Below are 16047 nucleotides of genomic sequence, written 5' to 3'. Positions count from 1 at the left end.
TTAACTTGCGTGTATCTCAAGCTGTGGATACCAACAGATCTGGACGGTGTGATTTAAGGATTATCCACAAGTGAGGCAGTAAGGCTAACAGCCCTTTCCAGTCTACATGAAATTCAAATAAAACAAGCCAATGACAAAGATATAAAAGTACAAACAAAATGGAACTTTGGGAGTCAAATTATCAAGGTTTGCAAGCCTCATTTAACCCACAGGATGCAGTTTCGATACTTCTGATTTAAAATGTGGTAATAAAGTGGAATGTCTACCTAGACATAGAAGTTACCTATATATAGTACAGTCTACCTATACATAGAAGTTACAACACAGAACCAGGTCATTCAGCCCAACCAGTCCATGTCAGTATTTACCTACCACAAGAGCAAATAGTCTTAATCACATTTACTCACCCTGTTCCATAGCCTTTCATCCTCTTTTCTTTCATCCATCTATCCAATCTAATCTTGAATGTTGATGTAATTTCTGCCTCAACCACTAACCCTGGAAATAAATTCCTTAGCCTCTCAACTCTCTATAAAGAGGTTTCTCGAACACTCTGTTCTAAATCTCACGTTTAATCTTGTATCCATGGTCCCTCATTCTAGCCTCCGCAACTATTGGAATCAAACTGCTCCTATCTACTCTGCCTCATATTTTCGTAATTTTAAACACTTCTGTCATATTGCCCAGTAATCTGCCTGAAAAAAAAATATTTTTCAAGTCTTTCTTTGTATTTGTATCACTTCGTACCAGGCAGCATTCAAGTGAATCTACATTGTACCCTCTTGAAAGCCTCCTATAGTGTGGAGCGCAATGCTTCACACACTACTCTAATAGATCATATTAAGGTTTCATATAGTTTCCATTTTTAATCCAGTTTTCTATCCTTCCTCCAATTGCATACTCCTTAATCTTAATAGTAATTTCCCGTGTAATACCTTGTCAAAGGCATTCCTAAAAAGCCCATGTTGAGATATTGGCAAAGTGAGGAAGACTTTTTTTGTATAAAGTGAGTTGGTGATAGTGTGCTTTAAGTTTGAATCCATTTTGGGAGTTTTTGCTGCATTTCCCACATTTTCCATGGGGGTTATTTTAACTTAACCTGCCCAATGGGATACTGCTGTAATTGGATCGACTACCCGGGTGAATGTGGCGAACTGCTGGGTGGTTTCAAAACAAGGGGTAGCAACTTTCAGATGAAACAAAGGATTTAGGAGGTTTTTTTTATATAGGTGAGTATGTGGGACTCACTGCCACTTGGAGTATTTAAGCAGAAGTTTTATGCATATGAGGGATATCGGGGCAGGGTGGAAAGAGGTAGATCAAGTGCGAGGAAGCTCATCTGGAGTATAAACATCATAGAATCATAAAAATTTACAGCACGGAAGGAGGCCATTTCGGCCCATCGTGTCCGAGCCAGCCAACAAAGAGCTATCCAGCCTAATCCCACTTTCCAGCTCTTGGTCTGTAGTCCTATAGGTTACGGCACTTCAAGTGCACATCCAAGTACTTTTTAAATGTGGTGAGGCATAAACCAGTTGGGCCCAATGGCCTGTTTCTCGACTGTCAGTTCTATGTAATTCATGTCCCATTGTGACCACTTCCTTTCATAGATGAGGCCATTGGATTTTATTTTTCACAGAAAACAAACTGGATTGTGATCCCAAGACACTAATTAAAACCTAGAAATAAAATGTAGTTAAAGAGATTTATTATTCAGTTAAACTGAAGCAGTGGCATTGGCCATTGGGCTATATTTGCGGTTGTTTGTCAGTTATACAGTGTTTTATGAGTTGTCAGGTTTTTTCAACTGCCAACTTTTCTAAGTATGTGTGGTTGAGGCAGTGACTATTGACCCTTATAAGGAAAAACATTGATAAATATTTTAAGCAGAGGAACATACATGGTTTATGGGGAGACTACAGTTGTTTAATTTTAATTAAGAGCTGGCACAGGCATTATGGGCTTCCTTCTGCACAGTAAACTGTTATGACTCTATGGTTCTTGTAAAGCTCCACAATAATAGATAGCACAACGTTATGTTTAGATGGTTTTTAGGTGTGAACTTAAATCAATTCAGTGCACATGGACCCAAACATTGTGGGGATGTTCGCTCCGGCTGCCTGAGTGTCTTCTGCGGCTGTCTATGTCTGTGCCCGGGTGTCCCTGGAGATGGAGCACGGGGTGTCTGTCGATACGCTTGAGGCTTTCCTTGACCAGTGGGCCCCGGAAAGGACTGGATTGCCTAGTGGATACTGGAAACAAAGTGATAATTTCAGTAATGGCAACCCCACCTCCTCATAAATCATGAGACAAACTTAAAATTCATGAGCTTTGATAAGAAATCATGAGATGGTATTTTTTGGTTTATAAACCTAATTAGGAGCTTTATTTAATCTCGACCAGGTTGTGGATCTTTTAAAAAAAATGATATTACTGCATCTGAAAATGCTTTTCATTAAAAATCGTGCAACTTGCGATTAACGGGAGAGCATGAAAGAAAGAAAAGACTTGGATTTATATAGCGCCTTTCACGACCACCGGACATCTCAAAGCGCTTTACAGCCAATGAAGTAGTGGTGCAGCAGGGAGGGATTCAAATTCCTGGGGCATTGGAACCGGTTCTGGGGGAGGTGGGACCAGTACAAACCGGACGGTCTGCACCTGGGCAGGACCGGAACCAATGTCCTTGGGGGAGTGTTTGCTGTGCTGTTAGGGAGGAGTTAAACTAATATGACAGGGGGATGGGAACCAATGCAGGGAGACAGAGGGAAACAAAATGGAGACAAAAGCAAAAGACAGAAAGGAGATGAGTAAAAGTGGAGGGCAGAGAAACCCAAGGCAAAAAACAAAAAGGGCCACTGTACAGCAAAATTCTAAAGGGTCAAAGTGTAATAAAAAGGCAAGCCTGAAAGCTCGGTGCCTCAAAGCGAGGATTATTCGGAACCCAGGAGAGGGCTCTGAGCTAGTTAGAGTGGGTGAGAGCTCAGATGAACAGGACCCCAAGAAAGAATGCAAAAGGCAGGAGGCAACAGAGCAGAGTAGCACTGGGGTAAGTGTAAACCACAAGGTGATAGGAAGGGACAATATGTATGAATAGAAAGCGGCTGCAGGAGGGGTCAAAACTAAAAATCATGGTTTAAAAACTAGTATTAAAACACTCTACCTAAACGCACGCAGCATTCGAAATAAAGTAAATGAGTTGACGGCACAAATCATTACAATGGGTATGATTTGGTGGCCATTACAGAAACGTGATTGCAGGGTGGCCAAGACTGGGAATTAAATATACAGGGGTATCTGACAATTCGGAAAGATAGACAAAAAGGGAAAGGAGGTGGGGTAGCTCTGTTAATAAAGGATGATATCAGGGCAGTTGTGAGAGACGATATTGGCTCTAATGAACAAAATGTTGAATCATTGTGGGTGGAGATTAGAGACAGTAATGGGAAAAAGTCACTGATGGGCGAAGTTTATAGGCCCCCAAATAATAACTTCACGGTGGGGCAGGCAATAATCAAGGGAATAATGGAGGCATGTGAAAAAGGAATGGCAGTAATCATGGGGGATTTTAACCTACATATCGATTGGTCAAACCAAATCGCATGGGGTAGCCTTGAGGAGGAATTCATAGAATGCATACGGGATTGTTTCTTAGAACAGTATGTTACAGAACCTACAAGGGAGCAAGCTATCTTAGATCTGGTCCTGTGTAATGAGACAGGAATAATAAACGATCTCCCAGTAAAAGATCCTCTCGGAATGAGTGATCACAGTATGGTTGAATTTGTAATACAGATTGAGGGTGAGGAAGTAGTGTCTCAAACGAGCGTACTATGCTTAAACAAAGGGGACTACAGTGGGATGAGGGCAGAGTTGGCTAAAGTAGACTGGAAACACAGACTAAACAGTGGCACAATTGAGAAACAGTGGAGGACTTTTAAGGAGCTCTTTCATAGTGCTCAACAAAAATATATTCTAGTGAAAAAGAAGGGCGGTAAGAGAAGGGATAACCAGCCGTGGATAACCAAGGAAATAAAGGAGAGTATCAAATTAAAAACCAATGCTTATAAGGTGGCCAAGGTTAGTGGGAAAATAGAAGATTGGGAAAATTTTAAATGACAGCAAAGAATGACTAAGAAAGCAATAAAGAAAGGAAAGATAGATTACGAAAGTAAAATTGCGCAAAACATAAAAACAGATAGTAAAAGCTTTTACCGATATATAAAACGGAAAAGAGTGACTAAAGTAAATGTTGGTCCCTTAGAAGATGAGAAGGGAGATTTAATAATGGGAAATGTGGAAATGGCTGAGACCTTAAACAATTATTTGCTTCGGTCTTCACAGTGGAAGACACAAAAACCATGCCAAAAATTGTTGGTCACGAGAATGTGGGAAGGGAGGACCTTGAGATAATCACTATCACTAGGGGGGTAGTGCTGGACAGGCTAATGGGACTCAAGGTAGACAAGTCCCCTGGTCCTGATGAAATGCATCCTAGGGTATTAAAAGAGATGGCAGAAGTTATAGCTGATGCATTCGTTATAATCTACCAAAATTCTCTGGACTCTGAGGAGGTACCAGCAGATTGGAAAGCAACTTATGTAATGCCTCTGTTTAAAAAAGGGGGCAGACAAAAGGCAGGTAACTATAGGCCGGTTAGTTTAACATCTGTAGTGGGGAAAATGCTTGAAGCTATCATTAATAAAGAAATAGCGGGACATCTAGATAGGAATAGTGCAATCAAGCAGACACAACATGGATTCATGAAGGGAAAATCATGTTTAACTAATTTACTGGAATTCTTTGAGGATATAACGAGCATGGTGGATAGAGGTGTACCGATGGATGTGGTGTATTTAGATTTCCAAAAGGCATTCGATAAGGTGCCACACAAAAGGTTACTGCAGAAGATAAAGGTACACGGAGTCAGCGGAAATGTATTATCATGGATCGAGAATTGGCTGGCTAACAAAAAGCAGAGAGTCGGGATAAATGTGTCCTTTTCGGGTTGGAAATCGGTGGTTAGTGGTGTGCCACAGGGATCGGAGCTGGGACCACTACTGTTTACAATATACATAGATGACCTGGAAGAGGGGACAGAGTGTAGTGTAACAAAATTTGCAGATGACACAAAGATTAATGGGAAAGCGAGTTGTGTAGAGGTCACAGGGAGGCTGCAAAGAGGTTTAGATAGGTTAAGCGAATGGGCTAAGGTTTGGCAGATGGAATACAATGTCGGAAAATGTGAGGTCATCCACCTTGGAAATAAAAACAGTAAAAGGGAATATTATTTGAATGGGGAGAAATTACAACATGCTGCGGTGCAGAGGGACCTGGGGTCCTTGTGCATGAATCCCAAAAAGTTAGTTTGCAGGTGCAGCAGGTAATCAGGAAGGCGATTAGAATGTTGGCCTTCATTGTGAGAGGGATGGAGTACAAAAGCAGGGAGGTCCTGCAACTGTATAGGGTATTGGTGAGGCCGCACCTGGAGTACTGCGGCAGTTTTGGTCACCTTTCTTAAGGAAGGATATACTAGCTTTGGAGGGGGTACAGAGACGATTTACTAGGCTGATTCCAGAGATGAGGGGGTTACCTTATGATGATAGATTGAGTAGACTGGGTCTTTACTCGTTGGAGTTCAGAAGGATGAGGGGTGATCTTATAGAAACATTTAAAATCATGAAAGGGATAGACAAGATAGAGGCAGAGAGGTTGTTTCCACTGGTCGGGGAGACTAGAACTAGGGGGCATAGCCTCAAAATACGGGGGAGCCAATTTAAAACCGAGTTGAGAAGGAATTTCTTCTCCCAGAGGGTTGTGAATCTGTGGAATTCTCTGCCCAAGGAAGCAGTTGAGGCTAGCTCATTGAATGTATTCAAATCACAGATAGATAGATTTTTAACCAATAAGGGAATTAAGGGTTATGGGGAGCGGGCGGGTAAGTGGAGCTGAGTCCACGGCCAGATCAGCCATGATCTTGTTGAATGGCGGAGCAGGCTCAAGGGGCTAGATGGCCTACTCCTGTTCCTAATTCTTATGTAAGTACTTTTGGAGTGTAGTCACTGTTGTAATGAAGGAATTAAAAAATTTTTGCCGTTACGTTCATTCTAATTTTGAACTACTATAGTTTGTGTCCCTTTTTAAAAAAGCGGGCAGGCTTTCGTTTGACGAGTTCATCCTCCTGATTGAAAGCCAGGAAAGAGTAGACCCTAAAACGCTGCTCGAGCAAATCCATTTCCCCCCCCATGTCATCCATTAAGCCCACACTGCGATATGTGTGTGCACTAAGTCCGTGCAGCAGAGCAGGTCTCCAGTCGTCTTGGTTAACCCTTGCCACGGACCAAGACCGAGCTCTGTCAAGCCCGTGTGGTGGCTTGTGTGCAACGGTCACCACATGTTAAAAAAAATCCACGTACAGGAAACTTCCACCCTTCAACTGGAGTTAGGACTGGAATATTGGGTCCTTCATTGAAACATCTGTGAACTCATGTGGAAGCAAGTCATCCTCGTTCGTGGGACCGCCTATGATGATGATGGTGGTGGGGGCGGGGAAAGCACGAAGCCATTGGTTAAGTGGGTTGTCAATCATCCAGTTCCCTCCTGCCGGTTGCATGCCAGAAAAAAAAGGTGCGCGTGCGCGGCTCCAGGATCATGGTGGGCACGAACGGAGCCGCGATAGCGCGCACATGCGCAGATGGCCGCAAAGATGTGGAAGAGCAGGGAGTGCGAGAGGAAGGTCCATGAGCGCGCACACGTGTGGGTGGGAAACACGGAGATATACGTGCGCGCACTCGCGACGCGGCGGTTGGCGTTGCGGAGACGGTGACGGGGTTGTTGTGGAGTGGCGCGGGTTGAGCGCGGGAAGGCGCGTGGTGTTGTCAGTTGGTGACAGTTGAAAGAGTTAGTAAGGAGAGAGTAGAGGGTGGAGATGGCGGCGAGCGCAGCTTATCTGGACACTGCAGAAACAAACAGTTCAGGCCACCGTTGACGGTGAGTGATTTTTGTTTTGTTTGGGGATTTTTTATATATATATATTAAGTACTTAAAAAAAAGTGCACACAAAGTTCTGTTGAAAGACTTTCATTTTTGCAGCGCCTTTCACGACCACCGGACGTCCCAAAGTACTGTACAGCCAATGAAGGGCTTTTGGAGTGTCGTCACTGTTGTAATGTGGGAAAGGCGGCAGCCAAATTGTACACAGCAAGCTCCCACACACAACAATGTGATAATGACCAGGTAATCTGTTTTTGTTATGTTGATTGAGTGATAAATGTTGGCCAACGCCCCAGCTTTTCTTCGAAGTAGCGCTGTGGGATCTTTTAGGTTCATCTGAGAGAGCAGATGGGCCTCGGTTTAACGTCTCATCCGAAAGACAGCACATCCGACAATGCAGCACTCGCTCAGCACTGCGCTGGAGTGTCAGCCGAGATTTATGTGCTCAAGTCTCTGGAGTGGGACTTGAACTCTCAACCTTCTGACTCGGGCAAGTTGCACAGTTTCACCGCTATTTGTGATGTTAGCAGCATCGAATGATAAAGGACATTTTTGTTCCTAATCTGTTGATCCCCTTGAAGTAATATTCATTGACTAAGTGACCTTTAATTAATTTAACCCTTTTTAAATTATGAGGGTAGCTTATATTCCCTGGAGTATAGAACATAAAGGGATGATCTAATTGAAATCACGGAGACATGGCTCCAGGGTGACCAAGGCTGGGAACTTAACATCCAGGGGTATTCAACATTTAGGAAGGATAGACAGAAAGGAAAAGGAGGTGGGGTGGCGTTGCTGGTTGAAGAGGAAATTTATGCAATAGTAAGGAGGGACATTAGTCTGGATGATGTGGAATCGGTTTGGGTGGAGCTGCGGAATACCGAAGGGCAGAAAAGCTAGTGGGAGTCGTGTACAGACCACCAAACAGTAGTAGTGAGGTTGGGGACAGCATCAAACAAGAAATAAGGGATGTGTGCAATAAAGGTACAGCAGTTATCATGGGCGACTTTAATTTACATATTGATTGGGCTAACCAAACTGGTAGCAATGTGGTGGAGGAGGATTTCCTGGAGTGTATTAGGGATGGTTTTCTAGACTAATATGTTGAGGAACCAACTAGAGAGCTGGCCATCCTAGACTGGGTGATGTGTAATGAGAAGCGACAAATTAGCAATCTTGTTGTGCGAGGCCCCTTGGGGAAGAGTGACCATAATATGGTAGAATTCTTTATTAAGATGGAGAGTGACAGTTATTTTGGAAACTAGGGTCCTGAACTTAAGGAAATGTAACTTCGACAGTATAAGGCATGAATTGGTTGGAATAGACTGGCAAAGGATACTTAAAGGGTTGACAGTGGATAAGCAATGGCAAACATTTAAAGATCACATTGATGAACTTCAGCAATTGTACATCCCTGTCTGGAGTAAAAATAAAATGGGGAAGGTGGCTCAACTGTGGCTAACAAGGGAAATTAAGGATAGTGTTAAAACCAAGGAAGAGGCATATAAATTGTTTCGAAAAAGTTACAAACCTGAGGAAATTTAGAATTCAACAGAGGAGGACTAAGGGTTTAATTAAGAGGGGGAAAATAGAGTACGAGAGGAAGCTTGCAGGGAACATAAAAACTGACTGCAAAAGCTTCTATAAATATGTGAAGAGAAAAAGATTAGTGAAGACAAATGTCGGTCCCTTGCAGTCGCATTCAGGTGAATTTATAATGGGGAACAAAAAAATGGCAGACCAATTGAACAAATACTTTGGTTCTGTCTTCACGAAGGAAGGCACAAATAACCTTCCGAATGTACGAGGGACAGTGGGTCTAGTGAGAAGGAGGAACTGAAGGATATCCTTATTAGGTGGGAAATTGTGTTAGGGAAATTGATGGGATTGAAAGCCGATAGTCTGCATCCCAGAGTACTTAAGGAAGTGGCCCTAGAAATAGTGGATGAATTGGTAATCATTTTCCAACAGTCTATTGACTCTGGATCAGTTCCTATGGACTGGAGGGTAGCCAATGTAACACCACTTTTTAAAAAAGGACGGAGAAGAGAAAATGGGTAATTATAGGCCGGTTAGCCTGACATCAGTTGTGGGGAAAATGTTGGAATCAATCATTAAGGATGAAATAGCAGCGCATTTGGAAAGCAGTGACAGGATCAGTCCAAGTCAGCATGGATTTATGAAAGGGAAATAATGCTTGATGAATCTTCTGGAATTTTTTTGTGGATGTATCTAGCAGAGTGGACAAGGGAGAACCAGTGGATGTCGTGTATTTGGACTTTCAAAAGGCTTTTGACAAGGTCCCGCACAACAGATTGCCGTGCAAAATCAAAGCGCATGGTATTGGGGGTAATATACTGACATGGATAGAGAACTGGTTGGCAGACAGGAAGCAGCAAGTCGGGATAAACAGGTCCTTTTCAGTGACTAGTGGAGTGCCGCAGGGCTCAGTGCTGGGACCCCAGCTCTTTACAATATACATTAACGATTTGGATGAAGGAATTGAGTGTAATATCTCCAAGTTTGCAGATGACACTAAACTGGGTGATGGTGTGAGTTGTGAGGGGGATGCTAGGAGGCTGCAGAGTGACTTGGACAGGTTAGATGAGTGGGCAAATGCATGGCAGATGCAGTATAATGTGGATAAATGTGAAGTTATCCATTTTGGGGGCAAAAACACGAAGGCAGAATATTATCTGAATGGCAGCAGATTAGGAAAAGGGGAGGTGCTATGAGACCTGGGGGTCATGGTTCATCAGTCATTGAAGGTTGGCATGCAGGTACAGCAGGCGGTGAAGAAGACAAATGGTATGTTGGCCTTCATAGTTAGGGGATCTGAGTATAGGAGCAGGGAGATCTTACTGCACTTGTACAGGGCCTTAGTGAGGCCTCACCTGGAATATTGTGTTCAGTTTTGGTCTCCTAATCTGACGAAGGACGTTCTTGCTATTGAGGGAGTGCAGTGAAGGTTCACCAGACTAATTCCAGGGATGGCTGGACTGACGTATGAGGAGAGACTGGATCGACTGGGCCTTTATTCACTGGAGTTTAGAAGGATGAGAGGGGATCTCATAGAAACGTATAAGATTCTGACGGGACTGGACAGGTTAGATGCAGGAAGAATGTTCCCGATGTTGGGGAAGTCCAGAACCAGGGGACATAGTCTTAGGATAAGGGGTAGGCCTTTTAGGACTGAGATGAGGAGAAACTTCTTCAGAGTTGTTAACCTGTGGAATTCCCTGCCGCAGAGAGTTGTTGATGCCAGTTCATTGGATATATTCAAGAGGGAGTTAGAAAAGGCCCTTATGGCTAAGGGGATCAAGGAGTGTGGAGAGAAAGCAGGAAAGGGGTACTGAGGGAATGATCAGCCATGATCTTATTGAATGGTGGTGCAGGCTCGAGGGGCGAATGGCCTACTCCTGCATCTATTTTCTATATTTCTATGAAATGTTTAAGATGATTAAAGGATTTGATGGGGTGGATAGAGCAAAGCTAATTCCTCTGGTCAGCTGTGGCTCAGTTGCTAGTGCTCTCGCCTGAGTCACAAGGTTTTGGGGTCAAGTCCCATTTCAGAAACTTGAGCACAAAAATTAGGCTGACACTCCAGTGCAATACTGAAGCAGTGCTGCACTGTCTGAGGTGCCATCTTTCAGATGAGATGTTAAGCTGAGGCACTATCTGCTCTCTCAATTGGACCCAAGATCCCACGGCACTATTTCGAAGAGCAGGGGACTTCTCCCTGGTGTCCTGGCCAATACTTATCCCTCAACCAATATCACTAAAACAGATTATTATCTGGTCATTATCACATTGCTGTTTGTGTGGGAACTAGCTGTGTGCAAATTGGCTGTCACGTTAACTACATTACAACAGTGACTGCACTTCAAAAAGTACTTCATTAGCTGTAAAGTGCTTTGGGACATCCCATAGAAACATAGAAAATAGGTGCAGGAGCAGGCCATTCAGCCCTTCTAGCCTGCACCGCCATTCAATGAGTTCATGGCTGAACATGAAACTTCAGTACCCCCTTCCTGCTTTCTCGCCATACCCCTTGATCCCCCGAGTAGTAAGGACTTCATCTAACTCCCTTTTGAATATATTTAGTGAATTGGCCTCAACTACTTTCTGTGGTAGAGAATTCCACAGGTTCACCACTCTCTGGGTGAAGAAGTTTCTCCTCATCTCGGTCCTAAATGGCTTACCCCTTATCCTTAGACTGTGACCCCCTGGTTCTGGACTTCCCCAACATTGGGAACATTCTTCCTGCATCCAACCTGTCCAAATCCGTCAGAATTTTAAACATTTCTATGAGGTCCCCTCTCACTCTTCTGAACTCCAGTGAATACAAGCCCAGTTGATCCAGTCTTTCTTGATAGGTCAGTCCCACCATCCCGGGAATCAGCCTGGTGAATCTTCGCTGCACTCCCTCAATAGCAAGAACGTTCTTCCTCAAGTTAGGAGACCAAAACTGTACGCAATACTCCAGGTGTGGCCTCACCAAGGCCCTATACAACAGTAGCAACACCTCCCTGCCCCTGTACTCAAATCCCCTCGCTATGAAGGCCAACATGCCATTTGCTTTCTTAACCGCCTGCTGTACCTGCATGCCAACCTTCAATGACTGATGTACCATGACACCCAGGTCTCTTTGCACCTCCCCTTTTCCTAATCTGTCACCATTCAGATAATAGTCTGTCTCTCTGTTTTTACCACCAAAGTGGATAACCTCACATTTATCCACATTATACTTCATCTGCCATGCATTTGCCCACACACACCCAGGTCTCGCTGCACCTTTCACCCAACTTAGTGTCATCCGCAAATTTGGAGATACTACATTTAATCCCCTCGTCTAAATCATTAATGTACAATGTAAACAGCTGGGGCCCCAGCACAGAACCTTGTGGTACCCCACTAGTCACTGCCTGCCATTCTGAAAAGTACCCATTTACTCCTACTCTTTGCTTCCTGTCTGACAACCAGTTCTCAATCCACGTCAGCACACTACCCCCAATCCCATGTGATTTAACTTTGCACATTAATCTCCTGTGCGGGACCTTGTCGAAAGCCTTCTGAAAGTCCAAATATACCACATCAACTGGTTCTCCTTTGTCCACTTTACTGGAAACATCCTCAAAAAATTCCAGAAGATTTGTCAAGCATGATCTCCCTTTCACAAATCCATGCTGACTTGGACCTATCATGTCACCATTTTCCAAATGCGCTGCTATGACATCCTTAATAATTGATTCCATCATTTTACCCACTACTGAGGTCAGGCTGACCGGTCTATAATTCCCTGCTTTCTCTCTCCCTCCTTTTTTAAAAAGTGGGGTTACATTGGCTACCCTCCACTCGATAGGAACTGATCCAGAGTCAATGGAATGTTGGAAAATGACTGTCAATGCATCCGCTATTTCCAAGGCCACCTCCTTAAGTACTCTGGGATGCAGTCCATCAGGCCCTGGGGATTTATCGGCCTTCAATCCCATCAATTTCCCCAACACAATTTCCCGACTAATAAAGATTTCCCTCAGTTCCTCCTCCTTACTAGACCCTCTGACCCCTTTTATATCCGGAAGGTTGTTTATGTCCTCCTTAGTGAATACTGAACCAAAGTACTTGTTCAATTGGTCTGCCATTTCTTTGTTCCCTGTTATGACTTCCCCTGATTCTGACTGCAGGGGACCTACGTTTGTCTTTACTAACCTTTTTCTCTTTACATACCTATAGAAACTTTTGCAATCCGCCTTAATGTTCCCTGCAAGCTTCTTCTCGTACTCCATTTTCCCTGCCCTAATCAAACCCTTTGTCCTCCTCTGCTGAGTTCTAAATTTCTCCCAGTCCCCAGGTTCGCTGCTATTTCTGGCCAATTTGTATGCCACTTCCTTGGCTTTAATACTATCCCTGATTTCCCTAGATAGCCACGGTTGAGCCACCTTCCCTTTTTTATTTTTACGCCAGACAGGAATGTACAATTGTTGTAATTCATCCATGCGGTCTCTAAATGTCTGCCATTGCCCATCCACAGTCAACCCCTTAAGTATCATTCGCCAATCTATCTTAGCCAATTCACGCCTCATACCTTCAAAGTTACCCTTCTTTAAGTTCTGGACCATGGTCTCTGAATTAACTGTTTCATTCTCCATCCTAATGCAGAATTCCACCATATTATGGTCACTCTTCCCCAAGAGTCCCGTGGTTGTGAAAGGCGCTGTCTAAATGCAAGTCTTCCTTTCATTTGGTGGAGGGAGTCCAAAACAAGGGTGGCAAAACCATAAAATTAGACTGTTCAGGGTTGACGTCAGGGCGCATTTCTTCACTTAAAGGATAGTGGAAATCTGAAACTCTTTCACTACCTCAGGACTTTTGAAACTGCTTTACCGCCAATGCACTACTTTTGAAATGAAGGATAATGCCAACCGATTTACACACAAGATCTCGCAAACTGAGATTTTTCTCTCGCCAGATTTACTGGTGTTTCTTGAGGGATAAATATTGGTTAGGACACCGGGAGAACGCCTCACCTTCAAATAATGATGTGGGATATTTTACATCCACCTGAGAGAGAAGATGTGAGCCTCAATTTAAATGGCTCATCGAAAAGATACACCTCTGACATCCCTTGCTATCTCATGTAACTTCAAGAAATACTTATTTCCATTGCTTTTTTTTCTGATACAGTTCTTGGCTCTTCTGCAGATTAGCATGATCTTTTTTTTTAAAGCTCACTTTTCTTCCAACTCTAATCTTAATGATCTTGTCAAAGAACCTCACTCCACTCTTCCATTGTATTTTGACGATTACAACTTATTGAGGACTATCACCCTTCCCCTCCCCCACCCCCCCCTCCAATTCAATCTGGCATTCATAATCTCCTGGTCACACTGGCATTTTTTTCTCCTTTTTAACTGCCTCTTTTCTCTTTCAGTGCAAGCTGGAATTCTCCTATTCCCTTTCTTGAAAGAACATAAGAATTAGGAACAGGAGTAGGCCATCTAGCCCCTCGAGCCTGCTCCGCCATTTAATAAGATCATGGCTGATCTGGCCGTGGACTCAGCTCCACTTACCTGCCCTCTTCCCGTAACCCTTAATTCCCTTATTGCTTAAAATTCTATCTATCTGTGACTTGAATACATTCAATGAGCTAGCCTCAACTGCTTCCTTGGGCAGAGAATGCCACAGATTCACAACCCTCTGGGAGAAGAAATTCCTTCCCAACTCGGTTTTAAATTGGCTCCCCCGTATTTTGAGGTTGTGCCCCCTAGTTCTAGTCTCCCCTACCAGTGGAAACAACCTCTCTGCCTCTATCTTGTCTATCCCTTTCATGATTTTAAATGTTTCTATAAGATCACCCCTCATCCTTCTGAACTCCAACGAGTAAAGACCCAGTCTACTCAATCTATCATCATAAGGTAACCCCCTCATCTCTGGAATCAGCCTAGTGAATCGTCTCTGTACCCCCTCCAAAGCCAGTATATCCTTCCTTAAGTAAGGTGACCAAAACTGCACGCAGCACTCCAGGTGCGGCCTTACCAATACCTTATATAGTTGCAGCAGGATCTCCCTGCTTTTGTACTCCATCCCTCTCGCAATGAAGGCCAACATTCCATTCGCTTTCCTGATCACCTGCAAACTAACTTTTTTGGGATTCATGCACAAGGACCCCTATGTCCCTCTGCATCTCAGCATGTTGTAATTTCTCCCCATTCAAATAATATTCCCTTTTATATTTTTTCCAAAGGTGGATGACCTCACACTTTCCGACATTGTATTCCATCTGCCAAACCTTCGCCCATTCGCTTAACCTATCCAAATCTCTTTGCAGCCTCTCTGTGTCCTCTACACAACCCGCTTTCCCACTAATCTTTGTGTCATCTGCAAATTTTGTTACACTACACTCTGTCCCCTCTTCCAGGTCATCTATGTATATTGTAAACAGTTGTGGTCCCAGCACCGATCCCTGTGGCACACCACTAACCACCGATTTCCAACCCGAAAAGGACCCATTTATCCCGACTCTCTGCTTTCTGTTCGCCAGCCAATTCTCTATCCATGCTAATACATTTCCTCTGACTCCGCGTACCTCTATCTTCTGCAGTAACCTTTTGTGTGGCACCTTATCGAATGCCTTTTGGAAATCTAAATACACCACATCCATTGGTACACCTCTATCCACCATGCTCGTTATATCCTCAAAGAATTCTAGTAAATTAGTTAAACATGATTTCCCTTCATGAATCCATGATTTCATGAAAGCATCCAACAACACAGTTAGTCACGTATTTACACATCACTTTGTTGGAAGTATCCCAATTTCTGTATGTCATGCTTTCACCATGCAACATGGGGTATATATGCAATGACAGTAAGGGTCAGCTATAGACTGCAACTTGGCTGTATTTCCTTGCAGGTTTGCTGCAATGCTGGCCTGTGGGGATGGTACTGTTGAGTGGTAAAGAGGGCAAATATTCTTGCAGTCGTAATCTGATGAATCTCCTGAAAGCCTGTGAATGTTTGGTCAAGTGGAGCTTCCCAGACTGTGAGTGATTTTAGTTAGGTAGGAGCAAAGATGGATAAATACTGAGGTGTAGATCATCTATGATCTAATTGAATGGCATAGCAGTCTCAGGATGCTGAATGGCCTACTCGTGTTCCTATGAAGCTCCATCGCTTGTCTACAGACTCATGCCTGCACCTTGGCATCCCTTTCTTTTGTTTTTTGTTTGTCTGTTTTCATTCCCTGCCTCTTGAGGCTTGGCAAACACTGATAATGGGGTGAGATTCCTTCAAGGGCTTTCAGAATTGTTATCTCTGTATTGTAACTCTCCATTATTTTTGATGTATGCAATTTTCCTCTCGTACCACTAATCTGCTTTTAGATCTGTTCAAATCTGCACTGGGTGTAAACAGTACACTTCTGTTTTATTACATTTATGACCTACCAATAGCCATTTTGATGGTAATACAGGTTGGACCTCCCTTATCCGGCACCACCCCTTGTCCGGCATGATTCTGGCAGCCGGAGGCACATGTGCAGAACATGGCCGTGCT

The 16047-nt window shown here is 43.6% G+C and overlaps 1 protein-coding gene across 5 annotated transcripts in view; it reads left to right on the top strand.

Annotated features, from left to right (window-relative positions):
• Positions 1 to 6876: 6876 nt before the first annotated feature.
• The window catches only part of LOC139264725 (meiosis-specific coiled-coil domain-containing protein MEIOC-like), a 92749-nt gene continuing 83578 nt past the window's right edge, over positions 6877 to 16047 (top strand). For 4 of the 5 annotated variants that reach the window (XM_070881717.1, XM_070881716.1, XM_070881713.1 and 1 more), the window contains exon 1: positions 6878 to 6990. The gene's annotated coding sequence lies outside the window, so the exon portion shown is untranslated. Of the gene's footprint in view, positions 6991 to 16047 lie in introns of all 5 variants that reach the window. The other variant, XM_070881718.1, reaches the window with a different exon arrangement.

Source organism: Pristiophorus japonicus, chromosome 5 (genome assembly GCF_044704955.1).
Source record: "Pristiophorus japonicus isolate sPriJap1 chromosome 5, sPriJap1.hap1, whole genome shotgun sequence".
NCBI lineage: Eukaryota > Metazoa > Chordata > Chondrichthyes > Pristiophoridae > Pristiophorus > Pristiophorus japonicus.
Note: the sequence above shows the minus strand (reverse complement) of the source record. Positions and strands in the feature narration are given on the sequence as shown.